This window comes from Rhododendron vialii, chromosome 9a (assembly GCF_030253575.1).
Source record: "Rhododendron vialii isolate Sample 1 chromosome 9a, ASM3025357v1".
Lineage (NCBI taxonomy): Eukaryota > Viridiplantae > Streptophyta > Magnoliopsida > Ericales > Ericaceae > Rhododendron > Rhododendron vialii.
This window is the reverse complement of record NC_080565.1, coordinates 23,543,402-23,564,313: the sequence shown is the minus strand read 5'-3', so window position 1 is coordinate 23,564,313 and position 20,912 is coordinate 23,543,402. Positions and strand designations below refer to the sequence as shown.

The window sequence follows — 20,912 nt, the reverse complement described above, 5'->3', positions numbered from 1 at the left end:
CAACTGTTGTAGTGGCTGTTGCTGTCCTTTAGAGGAGATTCGCGATTACTAGGTTTTTTTTTTTTGGAAACAAAGGAGGCGATTCTACGAACTTAGTCGCATAGCCAACGATATGGATGTTGACGGCGGTACCGGCGTATAAATTCAACCGTTGATAGATCTAGTTTTCCCTCCTCACCAAGAACGTCGACGCTTATTTCTCCTAAATAATAATTGGTGACGTTTATCCTCTTCAATTTTGAACCCTAACTTCTTTTTCCTTCCTGTTTTTACAACCCCAGATTTGGTACTTCCAGCGGCAGCAATCCTGGCATCCGCTAGCCATTTCAATTGACTCCCATAGAAGTAACTAAGGTAAGTCGTCTCTCTCTCTCTCTCTCTCTCTCTCTCTCTCTCTCTCTCTCTCTCACACACACACGCATACACATTCCTAACTAACCGTCTCTTCTCTCTTCATTTTCATTCCAGTAGATAGTTGTTACCTTGGATTTTAGGTCCCTTTGTTAAATTTTATTGTGCTTCTGTTCTTTCTTGACTTTTGGGGTTTCTTTAGGTCCTCTGTTTCTCACCTACGGCCTCGACGAGACCGCCCAGAAAGCCAACAAATGCAACGCTGTCTCGGGAGGTGATCTTTCTACTTGTTCTCTATTGTGTATATATACGTATATATAGTTGTATGTACAATTCTTTTTCCGAGAAGCAGTTCAGAGTTGAATTTTGTAAAGGGTGATGTTGATGATGAATTTGCCATACATTGGGCCAAGATTGATAGACTGCCTACATTTGAGAGGTCATATTTGTTTGATGAAAGTGATGAAAGCAAAGTTGATGTTCAAGGAAAAAGGGTAGTTGATGTGACCTAGAACGATAGATGTTTGTTGAAAAACTCATCAAACACATTGAGAATGATAACCTTCTATTGCTGCAGAAAATGAGAAACAGGGTAGATAACGACATATGTTTATATCAAATCCTTAACATGTTGGCATCAGAGTCTTTGTTTATTTCAGATTCAAAATCCTAACTTAGAGGTGTACGTTTTTCTTTGTTATCATTTTGATTTGCAGATCTTAAGATGTAAATATAATCTTTCGCTTCCTTTAAAAGACAAGGTTGCTTTTTCTCCTCGGCAGAGTCATGTGCAGGTGAGCTCTTCTTCTGTTTTGTTTTACTCTATTGATCTTCTAAAATTTTCTTATTTGCATTTTTTTCCTCTTTTCGGTGCGTGCTGTGTGGTTTCTTCTTGAAATTGGGGGCTTATTTTTTCTATGTGTTCTGATTGGTACAGGTCATTGATGTTCTCAATCATGGCGAGGTCATTGTTGGGATTTAATACTATTTTGTTCATGCTAGGAGATTAATTTAAAATCAAAATTATATTTGTGCTTTCTAGAGCTGGGATTTCATTTTAAAGACAAAAGAAAAGCATCTTTGCCTATGACATTTGCCAGAGTAATAAAAATAAAGCCAAGGACAAGAAAGGGGCATTGTTTTAGTGTCAGATCTCAAAATTTTATCAATTCTGCTATATATGGTCATCTGATACCATTCACCATGTATCCATACCCATTCACCTGCAACCCTCGTCTGTATTCATTCTTTAGATATGCCTCACACACATGCCTATATATATATATATATTTTATGTATGTGTACGTATATGCTTTTAGAGGAATGTGTGCTATCTAAAGGAATGTGCTTTGAAGAGTTCTATTCGATCTCTTTTGAAAAATGACTACATGAGTACACGTTTTTTCCCCCCACTAAAATTCAGTCATCGTTGGTTTTCTCAATATCTAATCAAAGATATGCTATTTTCTATGATGGCCTTTTCGGCCGCTGCCTCTTGTTTGTGGTGTAATTTTCGCAATATTTTCACTTGTGCTGTTTGGGGAGTTGAAATGGAAAATAAAAGAGTACATTGAACAATTATTGGAGCCTATTTATATGCAAGATGAGTCCATTTTGTATGCATGATGTACAGTTTCTTGAGTTCTGCCTGCATATGGTGTCCTTATTGAGAAACTTTTGATTGGAGAAAGTTCGTCTTACATTGTCTACTTATTATGTCCTGATTACAGGTGCTTTCTGTGACAGTTTGCAATCACTTTAAGAGGTTCTCTTAGAACATCTTCACTCCTTACTCAAACCTCGACTCAAACTCAAAATTTGAGTGCAAGTCCTTAAAAAGCTCCTCCACTTCTTACTCAAACCTATATCAAATTTGATTTTTACTCAAATTTGAACTCAAATTAGGTTGGACTCAAACCCTTACTCAAATTTTAAAGGCTAATTTCACGCCCTTAATGAAGTTTTTACTCAAATTTTGTGCTTGGATTTGAGTTTGCCCATTGGAGCACACAATACCAAATGAATCTTTTACTCATATTTTTACTCAAATTTGAGTAATGGCGGGAAATGCTCTAATGACTCTTTTAAAGAAATAGTCAGGTCTAAACCCTTGCTTGCCATGCATTATCTTCTCCTTGGCTATAGAAGTTGATCTCTAGGAAAGAATTGTAGCTACCTGTTGGGAGAATACAAGTAGAGTTTGCTACAGTGTTGGCGCAAAGCATATGGTTCCCTCAAAAACCAGACCACAAGCTCGTCTTCAACCATTTTATACTTCAGATTCAGATGAAGGGGGATATCATATGTATATTGCTGAGTTCAAGGTCGATGATGGGCGTAACGACGCTGCCAAGGACACCATGAACTCTTGCACGGCTGCTTAGGTAGGTAGTCTTTGAGTGTTACAATTTTGGATTTGTGTTTATTGTTTAGTGGAAATTGTGAAGTTGGCGCTTGATTTATATATAGCTGCTTGTGTGTGCAAAATGTTTTTGTATCTTTTCTGTCCATGTATTAAAACAATATAGTTCTATAATTCTAGGGTGTTGGGCGGCTGTGTCTCAGACATAAAGTATTTTGGCAAGATGGAGGGGCTCAAAGGAAGAACATGAATTGATACATCTGCAATTGGAGTCGGACACCATTAAATCTAACTCTAATGGATCCAAACATTCTGTGTTCGATGATACATTTTGAGAAAGATGAACTGAGGAATCAAGGTGACCTAAATAAAGAGGAGGTCACATTCAGCAATTTGGAGAAGCAGATAAAGGATACTGAAACTTATTGTTTGGTAAGTCCTTTTGACTCGCGTAAATCCCATGGTCTTGCTCATTGATTTCCAAAACCAAAATGTTTGACTTGGACTCTCGCCTTTTATAAACATTGTTTTTTGAAGTGCAATGATTAGGGCCTTGGTTCATCTTGGATGCAGGTAGCTAAAGATCCTGAGGACATTGCTTTGAATGATAGCATACCTGAAGAGGTGAAAATCAGTGTGTGATGACTATGATAGGAAGGTATATGATTCATTGCAATATGACTTCCTTACCTTTGAGCCAGAGGCAGAGTTAGAGGTCTCCACTCAAAGTTTAAATTTTCCTCGAAAGTTTGAGTATGATTTTGAGTATTTTGAGTGAAACTGGTATGCTAGTTTGGTCTAGGCAAAGTTCAAGTAATCTTAGGATTTTTTCCAATATCTTTCATAGACAAGAAATAAGTCCATAGGTGTTTTAGAAAAGGCTTATTGCTTTGAAGGAGGGGTTGCTACATAAGTTTGCGAATTCTCGCTATTTCAAAAACTTTCCTTTTCAAATGAGTATAAAAGCTGGTAAACTACCTCTCTCTACTGACCTACAAGTTCATTATTTAATGTTCTCATGGTGTTCTTTCTACTCAGTTCTATCTTCTTTGGGTAGTAATGAGATCTTTTTTGAAAAGGTACTAAATACAAATAGACCTCTGTTGGAAGATTTAAATGTAGAGCACACAGCCTACAGGGCCATGATTTATAGTTAACTTTGTGTATTTGTTGGTTAGTTGAAATATAGATCCAGTTGGTGAAATTAAATATACCTGCTGCTCTTCCATGCTTATGGATTAAATACATCATCACCTAAAGCATTTTTGTAGACACCCCAATTTTTACATTAAACCCTCCCACACTATTATATGACACTGTCACCTCTTGGCTTACAAGTAATTTGTTCTTGACAAGATTCGTGTTTTACTTTGTGATGTCACTGTATTTGTCATAGATTTCTCCATTGTGCTTGTTACAGACCTATGGGATCACATAAACTCTTCTCTGCATATTTCTATGGTCTACAAAGCTTAAGAGTTTGTATATGCACGCAAAGTTGATCGTATAGTTTCCAAACTGAATCAAAAGTTATGGGCAAGAATAGCCTGCATATATACAATGGTCTGGGGTAGAACTCAACCCCAAAAACTAGCTCATGAAGCGAGGGTGCCCTCACACTTTTGTACTTTTATATTACTTTGGTACCTAGGCGATGTGGATTTTTGCTTCTCACCCTCCCTCACTCGCAACGTGCTCACTTAGCAGCACCTATTGCGTGCAGGACAGAGACATGCACCCTAACCATATATGGTACCTAGCTCTGGTACCATATTAAGTTACCAATTATCCCATAAGCCTAAGGCATTAGGAAATGGGCCTAACAATGTATATCAAGCTATTCAACACCCTCCCTCTCGTGCAAACTCTGCCTTGCAGATGGAGCATTTTTAGAGATAGAGAAAAATATGATGCCTATGGGAGATACAACTACAGGGAACAAAAGCGAATGGGAAGACTTGAACCCAAGACCTTTCACAACTAGAGCTTTTATACCAGGTTACACTGTCTTGGGTAGAACTCAACCCCAAAAGCTAGCTTATGAATGTGGTCATGTCTTTAAATTTCAAAGCTTTGCGTTGCTATGAATGTGGTAGAGTCTTTAAATGTTGTTCTTGTTCTTGTCTTGCTATCATTGTTTCTACCCTAGACGTACATATAAATTGGAACATTCTATTTGTCTCACATTGACATTATCTTCACTGTCATTAGTGAAAGCTCCTTCTTATCAATAATTCATCAATTTACTGTCTCAAAGTCCCATTCAGCGCCTATGACAAATTTGAATGAAAAGATTGAAGAATTAAAGGTATGGGGCAATTTTGTACCTATGAGAGAAAAAAACGGTCCACACGCTTCAATGATAGTTTGAGCTTTATTGGGTAGGTTTTTTTTTTTTAACATCTAAAACAACTTGAGCTACAATTTAGTTGAAATGTTGGATATTTTCATGGTGACCACGCTTATACATAGTGTCTATATTTGTATATTTTCCCCAACTATTTCAAATGCGCATTTGCTCATTGCCTGCGAGGGATTTATTGTGTCAGTGAACTTCCTTATTAACTTTGGTGGACATGTGGCATTTTAAGGTTTGGTGCCTAATCTTATTTTGTTATATCGTCTGTAGGGCATTTTAGACGAGCTTAAAATGGATTGGCTCGAGCAAAGAAAGGGAAGTCCCTGCTTAAGGGACCTCAACCCTGAAGCGTAACCCTACACCGGTGCATGCGGCATGAAGTTCCAATCGAGAAGGTGAACATTTTTGCGAGTGCTTGTTTATTTTCTTCCTAGAAATTTTCTGTCTATGGGTGTAATTAGCTTGAATTAAGTCATGTTTTGCTTATTATCCTGTATTGTATGCAAATTTTTAACAACTCCCTTTTGGCAAATTTTCTTTCTCTGGGCAATGGATGTTGATCCCAGCTTCAAATTTTCTGTTCTTTCACCTCCACTCTTCCCCTTGTCTCTCACTTGAAAATATTCAGAGTTTTTCATTTTACCATTCATAGGAAGTCCATCTTGTATGCAGAATCTCCGTCTCATTATAGGTTGAGTTATCCCCTAATTTTCTTTTCCCTTTTCCATTTTATGTTCTTTTTTATCAATTGAAACTGACTTTCAGGTTTTTGTGTAAACCTCAACATATAGTTTATTGGCCAATAACACTATTACTTCCACCATATGATGTTTTAGATTGCTCTCTCATGGAAATCATCTAGAAAGTTAGCTACATTTGTTGTAATTTCTTGAATCTTTTCCTTTAATAGGTTTTGATGTTGGCTGAAGATTTAGCTACCTATGTTGTGGATATAACTGCTCTGATCCGTTGGTGGATTCAGAGATTCTTCTCTTTTTCTTTTTGTCAAATGCAGAATAAGGTTGCGAATGGCGGAAAACCTTTAATCTGCTTGAACAAGTGTTATGTTTTTACGTTACCTTAACGAGTGTAAATGTGAGAAGGGCAGGAGTTTGAGTTTTGATCCTTCTTTTTTTTGTTTGGGTGGGTTTAGTTTGTGGTAGTTATGTGAATGTTATATTTGGTGGGTTTATTGAAGAGAAAGCAAGTTCGCGCGTCTGATGTGATAGATGTATCATATTGGTTTTAGTATACTTATTTGAGTGGAAAAACATACTACTTGAATGTGGTGCATTGATTCCCGAAATGCAATATATAGGTAAATAGAGGCAATTCTGATTTTGTGAAGTTAATTTTAATTTTTTGGGACATTTAAAATGCATCATAAGAAGATGTATATTTGCATTTAGTGTTCTTTGATTTGTCGTATAGCTTGGCAGTAAAAATCGTGGGTAAACATTTCACATTCGTAGAACTTTTTCTTATAGCTTTAAAGAGAATTTTGGGGAGCTAACTTGTGTCATGACTATTACTTTCGCATGTGCCTTTAGGCACGAGAATTCATAACAAAAAGACTTCCCAGAAAATTCGTTCACATGTGGTCAGTAGAGAAGGATAGTTTGATTTTATTGATTTTGGAATGTGTTGCTATTTATCAATAGGTGGTCTCGACATTGGCGTGCTATGTACATAAAATTGGTGTAGGTAAAGAAAATTTGATTGCGGCCATTGTTTCAGCCATTGAACATGTAAGTGTTTATTTGTTCATAAACTTTTGTGGTATGTTGTTCGTAATGGGTGTCTCCGTCCTATTCGTTCTCTTTAGGTATTTAAATAATAGTGTTTGTTCTCTTTAGGTATTTATTTGTTTTCTTTCGTGCTAGATGACAGTGTTTGTTCACTTTAGGTATTTAGTGTTACAGAAAATCAATCCTGAAATATTATTTTTATAATAATGCACACTCGGAAAATATAATTGAAATTTGGTGGACTCTCTTCAAGCTTAGTGAGAAAAAAATTATTGGAAAGGGTTTTGGGGGGTGGATAATAACAAGACTTGGGATACTCGAGTAGGTTATATGCGTGTCGGGACTGATATTTGGAAATGACATAGATTGGAAGTAGGATTGAATGATTTTTCAAATTTTCAATGTTCTAAGTATGGTCAGAGATCGATTACTTTTTATGTAGGAAGTAGGATTGAATGATTTTTCAAATTTTCAATGTTCTAAGTATGGTTAGAGATCGATTACTTTTTATGTAGGTTATTACCACGAGCTGCCACAAAAAACATCTGTGTTCACTTATACATTCTCATTGTCAAGTTGTGATTATCTAAGAGCATGGTGTATGATCACAGATCGTTTTGGTAGCTAGGTATGAGTTTCATTGGTCTTCAAGTATGTGATGTTATAACTCAATGGGGCATCAATGAGAAATTGTTATCTGCTTAGATCTACATCAATTTAGTATTGAAACATTCTTTCTGTTAGTTCTGGATTTTTCTGAATTCAGAAATCTCTTAAATAGATACTAAGTCTCCATTTAATTCACAAGCTATGGACAATATCTTCAGAAACGTCAATGTTGTGCTTCGAGAGGAACACGATCTGAATCTGATCCGCTTTCTTAGGGTAAGCACATTCTATTTTTCTTTTTGTGGGACAAAAAATTATTCTCACGCGTATATATATATTTTTAACACTAGGACAAAGAAATGGAGAAGGCAAAGTCCAAGGGAAAAAAGAAAGTCATCTATGCAATAAGGGAAAAGATAATGCATGTCTGGTGGTATGATTCTTTAACCATTCATTTGTACTTTTGTTTTTGTTGTAATATCCACTATTTAACATGATTAGTGGTGTGGTGACCCATTCCATTTATTTATCCACCACTTCTTAGTAAAACACATATAATCTATGGTATTTCTTACAGATTGGACATCTTCGAGAGAAAAATGTTGTCGGTGTTGTGATCAGAGAGGAGCGAGACCTTGACATAGCGTAGGCAAAGTCCAAGGGAAAAAAGAAATTAATCTTTGCAAGTAAGGGAAAAGAAAATGCATTTCAAGTGGTATGATTCTTTAGCCATTCTTTTGTCTTTTATTTTTGCCATTTCTTACCAAATTGGAATGAATATTGTTCAAGCCAATGAGTAGTTTTAAGACATGCGTACAATTGTTAGTTTTTAATTTTTATTGAGTTTTCTTAAAATGTCTCCTTTGAGCATGTTGAAACAACTTGATTATACAACTCTACTTTTTACGGAGCAAGGTGTAACTTTTTTGCTCATATTTTAGAGGACTAATGGTAACACGATATCAAAAGCTTCATTGGCTCAACGTAATAGGTGAGAACGAGAAAGAAGTGAAAAAAATCACCCTTTGTATTAATCAGAGCAACACTTGCAATGAGAGAGGGATCGAGAAAAGCCGGATACTTTCCGTCAAATTGTGTAGACAATCCAAGGGTTTTTTTTCAAATAGTGTAGATGCATACTAACTTTTTCTGTATTTTAAGGGCTGAGATTGAACTTTAATGTTGAATGGAACTTTAAGGGCTGTGTTTTATACTTCCCCCTCAAAAAACGTTACCAAACCCCTCACTGGCTTCAGACCACTCTTTACCCAATGGACACGCAACCTCTGTTTCTCTCTCTCACCCCTATTTCATCCACACAACCAAACGTCTCTCTCTCTCTCCCCGATGTTTCTCTTCTTCGTCTAAAACCCACACACTTATAGTCTCTCTCTATCGCTCTCTTGGAACACCCACTTGCCAATCTAACCATCTGTTTCTCTATCTTAACTAAAGAGGACACCACCAGCAGAAGTTGCCACTAAATCTGCAGGTAATCGAATTTTTGAACTTACGAATCTATCCAATCCTGTCTTCCAAATAGGGTTTCTATTTTTCTGGATTCACTTGCATTTAGTCTTGTCTTTGCATTTATGTAGTCCTAACTTTTTCGATTTTAGTGCTTCAGTCCTATGGGGAATGGAGTTTCTGAGTTGAATTTGCTACATCTGATTCCCTTGTATCTAATCCTTTCTTTACTTGCAAATTTGAAATCACCGGGGTCCTAGCTTCTTGATCTTTCATGCGCGTAAGGTGTCCACCAATCACACCCTCTATTTTAGTTTTTGCCCCTTTTGCTAGCATTTGCTATGTCTTTTTACATCACTGTTTATTGTTTTGAAAATTGGTTGGACTCTCTTCAAGTTTAGTGAAAAAAGAAGATTGCTTGCATGAAGGTCCGAATACCATAGAATTCTAATAAGATAATCAGAGGTTTGGATTTTGCAATTAGAGGTTCGAATATGATATTGGGGCTTATATACCTTAGAAAATAGAAACTTGAAAAAGTATTGGGGCTTATAAACCTAGAATGGTCAAGCATACATTTGAATACGGCACTTCCAGAACTTGATTTGACTCAGAGTATTGCTTAAAGGTTGTATAGCTGAACCTTATTAGTTGATCATCTTTTTTTAACTATCTTCGTTTGGTTGGTAAGAAAATGTTATCAATTTAGTGGATAGGTGGATGTGGTTGGAAAACTCATTGAATGGGATGATAATAAAAACTTAAATCATACAATTGAGGTTGTGAAGAATTAATCTATCAGGAATCTCACTTTGTGTGAACTATTACAAATAGGTGGTTTGTACATTAAACATTGGTGTGCCATGTGCACAAAATTAGTGTAGGTAAAGAAAATTTGATTGCGGCATCAAGTATGGATGTTATAACACAATGGGGGCATTGATGAGAAATTGAGATATGCTTAGCTCTACATCAATTTAGTATTGATGTGTTATAACTGTTTGTCCTAGAACATCCTGATTGCAGAAACCTCTTAAGCAGCTACTAAGTCTCCATTCAATTCACAAGCTATGGGCGATGTCTTAAAAAACGTAGGTGTTATGCTTCGAGAGGAATGTGATCTGAATGTGATCCGCTTTTTGGGGGTAAGCACATTCTATTTTCCTTTTGTGGGACAAAAAGTTCTTCTCACACGTATGTCAAGGGTAGAAGTTCTGTTTGTTAGTCAATCAATCTTTCCCACCCTCAAAGATATAACGACAGTCATCTTTGAGAGAACTTTTTTTAACACTAGAACAAAGAAATGGAGAAGGCAAAGTTTAAGGGAAAAGATAATGCATGTACGGTGGTATGATTCTTTAGCCATTCTCTTGCCTTTATTTTTTACCTTTCTCAACAAATCGGAATGAATATTGTTTAAGCCAATGAGTAGTTTTAAGACGTGTACAACTTTTAGTAGTTAATTTCTATTGAGTTTTCTTAGAACGTCTCCTTCGAGCATGTGGAAACAACTTGATTACACACTCTCTTTTTTAGGGAACAAGGTCTAACTTTTTGTGCTCATATGTTAGGGGGGACTAATGATAACACGATATCAAAAGATTTATTTGCTCAATGTAAAAAGTGAGAACGAGAAAGAAGTGAAAAAAATCGCCCTTCGTGTCAATCAAGGCAACGCTTGTGACGAGAGAGGGATAGAGAGTTATCCTACATGCAACCGAGAAAAACCGAATACTTCCCTTCAAATTGTGTAGACAATCCAAGGGGTTTTTACAAATTACACAGACACATACTCTCACATTTTGTGTGTTTTAAGGGCTGAAATTGAACCTTAATGTTGAAGCAATTGCTAGGATGAAAAATCAGTTTTACACTTCCCCCTCAAAAAGTGTAAAGTCTTGAGCCTACAAAACCCCTCACCCTACAAAACCCCTCACCGGCTTCAGACCACTCATTACCCAATGGACACGCTATCTTTTTTTCTCTCTCACCTATTTCATCCACACAACCAAACATCCCTCTCTCTCCCTCCCTCCCCATGTTTGTCTTCTCCATCTGAAACCCATACACAGAGTCTCTCTCTCTCTCTCAACACCCACCTACCAATCTAACCTTCTAGTTCTCTATTTTACCCAGCCCGGAAGGGTTTTGGGGTATGGATAATAACAAGACTTGGGATACTCGAGTGGTTATATGCTTCTCGGGGCTGATACTTTGAAATGACATTGATTGGAAGTAAGAATGATTGTTGGTTTTTCAATGTTCTAAGAGCATGGTATTTTAGGTAATTAGATGATAGTGTTTCTTCTCTTTAAGTACTTATTCGTTCTTTTTCATGCCAGATTATAGTATTTGCTCTTTCGGTATTTTGTGTTACAGAAAATCAATTTGGGAATATAATTTTTTTTTATTGCACACTCAGAAAATCAATACACTTGTAATAAAAGAACCAACCTTGGTAAGCCAAGTCATGTCCTGAAATTACGTTATTGCCCTTTCAAGTTTTGCCTGCTATTTAGTCCTTGCATGTTTGGAACTGTGGGTAGTTTAGGTATTTCATCGTTCCTTTACTCATGGAATAACTTGTCCTTACTTCGGCGATCAAACGAGAATGAGGAGAGTGCCTGGTTATCCAGATTTCACTACCGAAATTTCCGGCGTATTTTTTGGATGTCGTACCTCGACTTCAGCCCTGTTTGCCATTGCTTTGTCGACAAGGCTAAAGTACGGATCAACTGTTCTTCAAGGTTGTGCAAACTGGGGTGAGATTTAATTTCTAGGGTTTCAATCGTTAGTATTTTCTAGGGTTTCAATCGTCAGTATCAGGCGTGTTTCTTGTTCTCTATTTCTTCCAATATCTGACCATTTAACCTTTGTTCCCTACTGAATGCCTGACCTTCATGTTTTTTTGCTCCCTCGATCCGTAATCGAAGAAGAATCAAAACCATTTTTCGGCCTATTGCACCGAATGAAACAAAGAGTCATTGTTTAGGGAGTCCAAATACAAAGGTACGATTTCAATCTTCCTTCGTTAGCTCAAGATAATTAGTTTAGGGTTTACAAGATTATGCATTTAAAGAATTTGTATTTACTTTAATCGAGGTATCAGTTTTAATTCAGACAACATAGCGAGCCTTTACATACACAAAAAAACACATTGAGCCTTTCGGGTTGATTTAGTCAGATAACAAGCTCTATGGAATTTTAACAAAAAAGAAAGAGGACAATTCGACACTACATCGTATCTTTACATTTCTAACGAAGAACTTCTCGCAAACGTCATCACACGACCACCAAATCCAGAAACCGAAATCTTGTAAATACTTATTCTTCAATGATCTTACTTAATTGTTGTTGATTTTGGATTTCTTAAAAGTATGCAATCTACAACAAGCCCCCCCCCCCCCCCCCCCCCCCCCCCCCCCCGGACCGAGATCCCCTGTCCGACCCCAATTCGGATAGGGGCATGTCCCACTTCTCTCGGCCGTTGATCTCTCAAATCAAAGCTGAGATGTGCCGAGCACTTTTTGCTCCAAAACGACGTCATTTTTGCTCAGCACATCTCAGCCGTTGATTTGTGAGATCAACGGCCGAGACGAGTGGGACAGGCCCCTGTCAGGATTGGGGTCGAACAGGGGATCCCCCCCTCCCGCACGTATGGATAATCCATCGTACCAAATGGTTTTGTGCAATCTATAGAGCCTTAAATGCTACGGAATGTATTTGCAAAATACTAATTGCTTTTATTTTCATCTTGTTGTAATGCCTACTTATTTTGCTGTTTTCTCCTCTCTCTCTCTCTCTCTTCCCGAACTAAACAATGGAAGAGAAAGGCTTTTAATATTCTCTTCACTTGTTATTAGGGTGCTTTTTATTATATTGTGGCGTCTAAGATTAAGTGCATTTTGGTTTGTGAAGTTTAATGCAGAGTATGGAGGGATAAAGAGCACAAGCAGTCAGCCAAAACTCATGCCAAGTCAGGTAGTCAAGATCTAGCCCAACAAGGATCTGGTCCTTCAAATGCTTTAGCTCTTCCAGGTACTTTGAACTATTTTTCTCTGAGCTTCTTTGCGTTTGACATGAAAATCATTAGGCTATGAGAAATGGGTTTCTTTCGTGTTTGCATGACATTTTGAAGCACTAAAAAATACCACTGGATTTATTTTTTTCAATTCCTCGAGCTGCAAAACAAGAAAGCGGATGGTTAGATTATATTGGCTATGTAAACCAATATAACTCAGAGAGAAGCTAATCCAAAGATTGGCTCTAACTCTTGAGCAAAAACGTATAGGAATTGACGAGAAGTGCACAAATCCATACATTCCTGCACTTTTCTTGGTGTGCACCCGAAGTTCATCATATCTAATTTGCAAATCTGACATTGCAGCTTGCAGCTTTTCATACTCTGACACAGTTGGACCACCTAACTTTTGTTGGATGAACCTGGTAAAAGAAAAACCATGAGTACGGAGAATTAAACATATGACTGGTTTAGAATGCTGAATCAATAGATAAACTGTAGTTAAAGAAACTAAAAGATAGTTCCAAACGAAATGGACCACACATTTAAGAAACACTCGTGCTTATGGTAGTTTAGCTTCTTTTTCCTACAGTTACGGGGTCTTCAAATCCTCTCTCTTTTAAAACTCAAATTAGTTGCTTCTTTTTGGAGTATTGTAGACACCCCAATTTGGGCCTCCGAATAATCTTTAAGTTCCCCCGATGATGAAATAAGGAAAAAATATACCTTTAAGGCTTGGATTATTGCTCCTTTGTTACTCATTTTCTAAACCTCAAGAAAACCCCTTTTCTAAACATGTAGGGTGGCCCCCAGTTCAATTGCAAAGAGAAAAATGCGTTTGTTTAGTCAAAAATAACTTTTTCTATGACACACTGATGGTAAAATGGGCACACATTTCAATGTATAAACTGTCTTTGAGTGAAACTGATTGGGTTGGAAAGAGGATTCAACATGCTTTCTAACTCTTCGAACCGTGCTCAAATCCGAGTTCGGGAGTGTCCGGGGCGCCCCTGCGAAGTTTGGTGCGCTGCTGTCTCGACATACCGCGCGGCATTTCAAAAAATTTCAAAAAAATCACTCCGCCGCACGAGATTTCAATATACAGCACGTCATTTCTGTTTATGTCGCACGGTGTTTCAGGAAAAAGTTCTGACAGTTGCAGAAAGTTGTCGCCCACGCTTGCAGGTGCAGAGAATAAGTTTTATTCGGCCTAGAAGCCACCTCCCCTCTTTGTATTGATCATCCCTCTTGCCTATAAATACATCTCTCCTCTAGTTGAGAAGTACCCCTTTTAACTCCAAATAAAGTTACTTTGTCATTTTCTAGACTCTCACTCTCTCTCTATAAAAATACCTCAATTCTTCTTCTCCTATTAAGTTCAGTAAACTACTGACTTAGAAAGACCTCCATCTCAAAGCATCCAAACAACCTCACATCCTTCAATCCCCATTCAAGCATTTCAAGTCCAAATCAACTTCCATTCCTCCATCTTCAAGCACATCCAAGCTTCGATCAAAAGGTATAAACAAATTCTTTGGGCTAAACCACGTTTAGCTTTGAGGGGAGCCGATCGAGGCCCTTCTCGGTCTTTCTATACTGAGTTTTGGTCTCAAACGAGCTTTATATTCAAAAAGTACAAAAAATATTTTCTGCACTGGATACGCTATGTCGTGCAGCGTTTTACAACACCGCACGACGTAGTGTATGCCGTGCATTATTTTGTTTCTTGTACATACTCCTTCTTATGTTATTATGTTTAGTCTGTTTATTGCTTTTTAGTGCAGGTACATTCCATAGTCAAGTTTCATGTTAAAAGTCATTTTATTTTATTAAATCTTTTAACATTGCTTTACATGAGGAGATGAACAAAAGGGTCTTGTAAATTATTTTTCAGAGATTCAGGAAATCTAAAAAACTATTTTGCGGACCTATGGTTTATTTTGTCATGTAAAAGCGAACTGATGTTGGAATGTGTAGACAGGTGCACCGCACGGTGTTTTAGTTATATCGTGCGACTATCCGAGTCGTCATGCGGTGTTTCACATGATATTGGCGGATTGCTGTAATGCTGTTATTTCATTTTCTGTACATTGCTCATCCATTTCATACTGTACAGTTCGCACCACAAGCACGCCAATGTGTTATATTTAATCCCGTGTCCCTTTCCCGTACATGTTTTAAAGTTAAGTTTTTCAAATGATATTAAGGGGGTGTTCAGACAAATAAGCCAAAATGGCTTATTTTTTGTCCTTATTCAAATTTTTTTCGTATCACTTGGTTTATTGTCATTTTTTTGGGGATTATTGCATCTTCACGACAAGAGGAATATCTAAAAAGTAAAAAAATTTGACCGAAATTCAATTTTTTTTGAATAAAGACGAAAGTAAATCAATAAGCCAATTTTTTCGTCTTTATTCAAAAAAAATTGAATTTCGGTCAAAATTTTTTACTTTTTAGATTCTTCTTGTCGTGAGGATGCAATAATTCCCAAAAAAATGACAATAAGCCAAGTGATACGAAAAAAATTTGAATAAGGACAAAAAATAAGCCACTGTGGCTTATTTGTCCGAACGGGCCCTAAATCCCCCATTTAAAATGTTTAGTAGAGACCGGTTTTTACCGGGCGAGCAGGGTGTTTTTTCAACAAAACCTTCCCGCTCGTAACGTGGCTCCCGGATCCAAAATCTTAACGTTTTTGCTAGACCAAAGTCTTTTTTCTCTCGAACAAACTCTCAGTTTCTCGGGTCATCCATCTCAAAAATCCGGGGGGCGATTCTTCGAGCGCGCCGGTCGGGGAGCCCACAAGTATCCTATTCATTCTCTTCATTATAGTATTTCATATGAGGACAGCCTCCACTAAGAGGTCTCAATACGTATGCTGCCCATCCTTCCAACCACATTTAAGAAACACTTGTGCATATGGTAGTTTAGCTTCTTTTTCCAGCTGTTGCGAGGTCTTCAAATTTTCTCTCTTTTAAAACTCAACTTAGCTTCTCCTTCTTGAAGTATCCTATTCGTTCTCTTCATTACTGTTTTTCATGTCAGAACACGCTCCACTAAGAGGTCCCGATACATATGATGCCTCTCCTTCCAACTTCAGCTTGTAAAATGCCTGCTAAAAGCTTTCAAAGCCAATCTTTGAATTAGCTTCTCTATGTTATTCTGGATGTTAGTTTGATCCATAGGAAATAATTTGCTTGGTTGTCATATATAGTTTCTGCTATGCCCAAATCTAGAACTTCTATTGACTTAGAGTAATTTGAGATATACTCCATTAAAAACATGCACAGTTCGTAAACTGAACGTACTCGATAGCATAAGAAGGTTTGTCATTCTGCTCGCATAGTGCAACAAGACCTACAATTACATAAACCAAACACATAAGATAATTAAAGAAATTCAGAATTACTAAACTCGAAGAGGAAAAAAAAAAAAAAAAGCTACTGTGTTATAAGTTGAATTTCCAATATTCAAAACATCCGAAGAGAGTTGAAGCAAAATTTTTTGTCAGAGCATAAAGAACACTAGATTCCAAGTACTTTCTAAAGCCTTCCTTTTTTGCTTCCCTTTCCTACAATGAGCATCAATAGAAAAGGTAAGGTGGCAAGATTCAAATACAGAGCTCCAATTCAGAAGGGACTGCATAATGGAGTTCAATGTTTCTGTAATGATCAGATGAAAACTGAGCAGAAAGATGTCCCAACACCGATTTTACAATGGAGACAAAAGGCCTAGGATTTAATGTTCATGATTGCCCACCAAAGGGTATTACTTTTAAATCTATCAGTTACAAGTTGTTGTATGCTTAAGGCACATGAGATTTAGTTTATCCACAACCTTCTTCGTGACTACGTTCTAAATCGGCCCCCATATCACATTCATTTTGCAGGGTGACCCAAACTTACTAGTGAGTCAAGTGACTGAGTTCTAAACTAGAGCCTCTATCACATTCATTTTGCTGGGTGGCCCAAAGGTTAGCAAGGAAAACTAGAAAATCGTGCTTGTTAGACGCATTATCTTTGCCCTAGCCTTCATACACTTGGACTAACCCTTTGGCTAAAGTAAAGAACTACGGAGTACTATTGTAGTTCAGACCTCCAAAGGCATACCATTGCCTCAGAACTCATAACCATTGAACAGTAAACACGCACATGGAGACAATTAAACAGCTTGCCCAACTATGTCAAGCTCCATTCTTGCAAGATTCGAGCTTTTTAATGTACGATATACATACACATATAAGTAGATCTGCAGAATTTTGGTTTCTTTTATTCTTTAGTTTAATGAGTTCCATGAATCGTGCGGAAGTTGGATACTCCAAATTCGAGGGTCCAAGAGTTCATAAAAAAAAATTGGGTTGGGGTAACATCGTGTTAACAAGTCTCAGCAATCAATGGTTCAAATTTCATTCGGCTTCTACAAATCTAAACTGTCCAATACCAACGTGAAATCTAAACCATTGCAACCAACCACTACAGGGTTGGGGTTTGGTTAGTGTTAGGCCAACCCCACAAACTCTTTTTCACTTTGTTTTCTATTATAAAGTCTATCAAATGTGTTTTTTTCTTTTTTTCTTTTCAAAGGTAGCCTATCAAGTTTAATACACTTCCATTATTTTGTAAAATGCGAACACAATAAAATATTACTCCATAAGTAGCGAAATCAAGTTTTGATTCTTTCCATCACTATTTAATTAACATTAATAATCATAACGCTTTTCAGAATGATATGGTTGAAATTCAAGTCCAACATTCTTAAGAATCTCCAGGCGGGAAACGTAAAGTGTTCTTAAAATAGGGTAATCAAGATTTATTATATACTAATAACAAGGATTAGCTAACCGACGATGCGTCATTTGGAGTCTAATCAAACTTAAATTAACCATTAAAATAAACCCAAATTTCTCACAAGCGTAACATAAATAAACCAATGAAGGCCAACTTTTTGTGATTAGCTCCATTAAAAAGTTCGTACAAAATTTGAAGAGCAAGTGAACAAGTGTCATCTTTATGCACTCGACTCAATTATGCATTTATTTGTTCCCCATCAATTGATTAATACTACTACTTCGTACTTTAGTGTTAAACGTCATATGGAATCTACGCCGCTCATCCAATTCTTTTGGTTTTGCATGCATTTTATGTCTTTATTTCTTCCCTCTTATGATTTGCTCCTTAATTACTAGAGTACTTAATTTGTTGTTTAATTTAGTGGAAGTTTACTCAAACCACCTGGTTCAATAAAAATAGTTAACACCCATCATATAAGAAGACCTCCCCTCGTTGTTAGATTCAGATGATATATCCAGTACTGCCCGGAACAAAGGGTAGTAATCCCTCAGTGGTCGGTGCCTTCCAACACCCTCCATATATAACCACTAGAAGAGGTGAACACTTGATGCGGGCGGGTGCGAGTCAAGAAGTAATGCTGCTGGATGCAATTTCAACATTATACAATTGGCGCATAACTTTTTAACAAAATGAAATTGGGAACTAAATTGATTATTAGACGTAAAGTGCTTGAGAAACATGCGGTTTATGAGTGCTTCCATTTGAAACCTATAACAGATGTTTTGTTCTTATGGAACTCCGACGGAAACGTATGGTTGTGGGAGGGTTGTGGGGTAGTTGGGTTGGGTTGAGTTGGGTATATATAAATGGGATAAATTTATCTTTTTGTCTTGATAGTAAGTTATAGTATTAGTTTTTTTTTTGAAAGGGGCAATTGTGGAAAACACTTTCGTGACATAGCTTCAAAAAAGTGTTCACCCCAAAAGTGCTTCTCCCTTTATATATAATAAATAAATAATACTTAGAAATTAGAATAGATATTTTAACCAAAAAAGAAACGGAATTAGAATAGATATATCAATCCATATATGATGGTCTAGCCTGTACCGGAGACATTTAGTTTTGGGCTCCGCATAAATGTATGATTGTAGAGAAGTTAAAGAAATGGTATGACGGTGCCTCGTGAGCATCTACATGAGTTGGTTCACCACAGGCTTTCTGTGCCCTTCACATGAGCCCCTTTTCGGGCCTAAACAAATGGTTTGAACCTTTATATTATTTATCTTGTCGAGTACATAATGCTTGGAAAAAATAAGTCATCGGTATTGTTATGAACGAAACATGTTCTGATAGTTCGTTCATATTGTTACCAATATACGATTAATTTAATAATTGGCAGGCATTACCTACTCAACAAATCAAATAAAAATTAAGGACGATTGAGATCACATTTTGTGGTGCAGAATGAGGTTCATATGAACAAAACAGCAGCCGCTCAGGCTCGAGCAAAGCTGATCAAGTCCTTTGTCTTGGCGTCAAAAATTTCATTGAAACGAGGATCCAAAAACTAAGCCCATCAAATATAATAGCACTATTTATTACCGCTAAATTTTGCTAGAAGATTGATCTCATAAATTTAAAATTCTATCTTGTTGAAATAGTTTTATTTTTGAAATTGATTTAGCTCTTTATCATAGACTCACAAAAAAATGTACAGCAAAAGATATATTTCTGTTGCACCAAAAAACAAAAACAAAAAAAAGAGGAATTTTTTTTCTCTTGGTTGTGTGGAATTATGTTAAATAACGTTGCTCCAAAAGCTTAAAGTCGAACCTCATAATTAATCTAAGAAATAGAAAAGCAAAATTTGAACATATTTGTTAAGGAAAGACCCTCCACATTTTGTGCGTAATTTGTTATACTCCCTCCGTCCCTTTTTAAGTGTCATACTTCGTAACTCCAACTTATTAAAAAGACTTCATTACACATTTCACATCAACTTTTTTCTCCACTTTCCCTACTTACCCATCATCATTACACTTTTACTCACTAACTTTTCAAAATGAAATTTACTTTTAGGGACAAAATAGACAATGCATCAACTTTTATCCCCCTAACTCTACAAAAGGGACACTTATTAAGGGACAGCCCAAAATGGAATACTGGACACAAAAAAAAGGACGGAGGGAGTAATAAAAAGCCCATGTAATTTTCACTCGATAGATCAAGTATGCGTGGGGAGGACTAGAGAAAGAGCCTTTGTCAATATATGCACAAAAAGTGACTGCTCTAAATAAGTTTTACCACTAATACGGCGGCCTTCCTTCAAAAATCAAGGAAATCAAGGAACTCAAGGGACACCGTAAGGAGGAACCATACCCTCAAACAAAGTTGGAAGGCATTAGAGAAAACTGGTCTGCAGATTCGATTTAACTTCTATGCTCATTACCTTGCTTCATTCATTCAAAACCAGAGCATCATTAATTATTGAGTAGAATTTTCGTGTAATTTAATACTTGGTGACCATGCTATTTTTTCATAACTCAGTATCCAACTGATTTGGATGATCCATCTCATCGTTTACTAGCAAGGTTCAATTAAAATCGAGGCAAAGCCTTATTTGGACTCCTGGCCTTTAAACCATAAAGGGTTGGCACTGTGGTCCAGGCTTGAGACTTAAGAATTTGCTCCCTTCTAAAGTCTCAGATTCAAAACTTCTCAAGTGTTATCAGCTCCTTTTGGGGGCCAATCCATACAAACCATTTGCTCCGACTTCAAGTAAGGCCCCTACTAGTGAATGGTGGGTTTATGGTCTCCCAAAATTAGTTGAGGTGTCCGTAAGTTAGTCTGGACACCTGATAATTTTCAAGAAAATAATAATACTCCGTAATTGATATTACGCGTGTGATGGGTGGGAGTAGAAACCTACGTGCTGCTGTCGGATTTACTAGCATATTACCTTGAGTGATCTATTTCTTCCATCTTAATAGACTAACAATCATTTAATGCAGCTTTCCTCCAAAAAAATAAATAATTAGGACACTGTAGAGATCTTGCAAAAAGAAAAGAAAAGAAAAAGACAAGAAATGATATGAAAAAAATACATGATCATCAAAGTATTACATCGACTTAGTTAATAATAGTAATTTCGTAGAACTTAATTTCAATATTTAATTAACCTCCCATACGCGTAACAATTATTCTA

At 36.8% G+C, this 20,912-nt stretch overlaps 2 long non-coding RNA genes and 1 other non-coding gene across 4 annotated transcripts; 2 read left to right on the top strand and 1 right to left on the bottom strand.

The window, feature by feature from the left end:
• The first annotated feature begins 551 nt into the window (after positions 1–551).
• Positions 552–8,268, top strand: LOC131300784 (uncharacterized). 2 transcript variants are annotated; one of them, XR_009191065.1, is made up of 9 exons: positions 552–625; positions 1,068–1,145; positions 2,082–2,735; positions 2,894–3,145; positions 3,287–3,371; positions 5,343–5,467; positions 7,587–7,705; positions 7,780–7,862; positions 8,007–8,268. It is a non-coding gene; the product is annotated as an uncharacterized LOC131300784 (long non-coding RNA). The 2 variants fall into 2 exon arrangements; XR_009191064.1 differs by lacking the exons at positions 552–625; positions 1,068–1,145 and having other exon boundaries at positions 1,366–2,735.
• A 919-nt stretch (positions 8,269–9,187) lies between these two features.
• On the top strand, positions 9,188–17,383 carry LOC131300785 (uncharacterized). The gene is made up of 3 exons (XR_009191066.1): positions 9,188–10,041; positions 12,815–12,934; positions 16,807–17,383. It is a non-coding gene; the product is annotated as an uncharacterized LOC131300785 (long non-coding RNA).
• Positions 17,384–20,065: 2,682 nt separating this feature from the next.
• LOC131302178 (small nucleolar RNA snoR100) lies at positions 20,066–20,172 on the bottom strand. Its single transcript, XR_009191649.1, has one exon. It is a non-coding gene; the product is annotated as a small nucleolar RNA snoR100 (small nucleolar RNA).
• Positions 20,173–20,912: the final 740 nt, after the last annotated feature.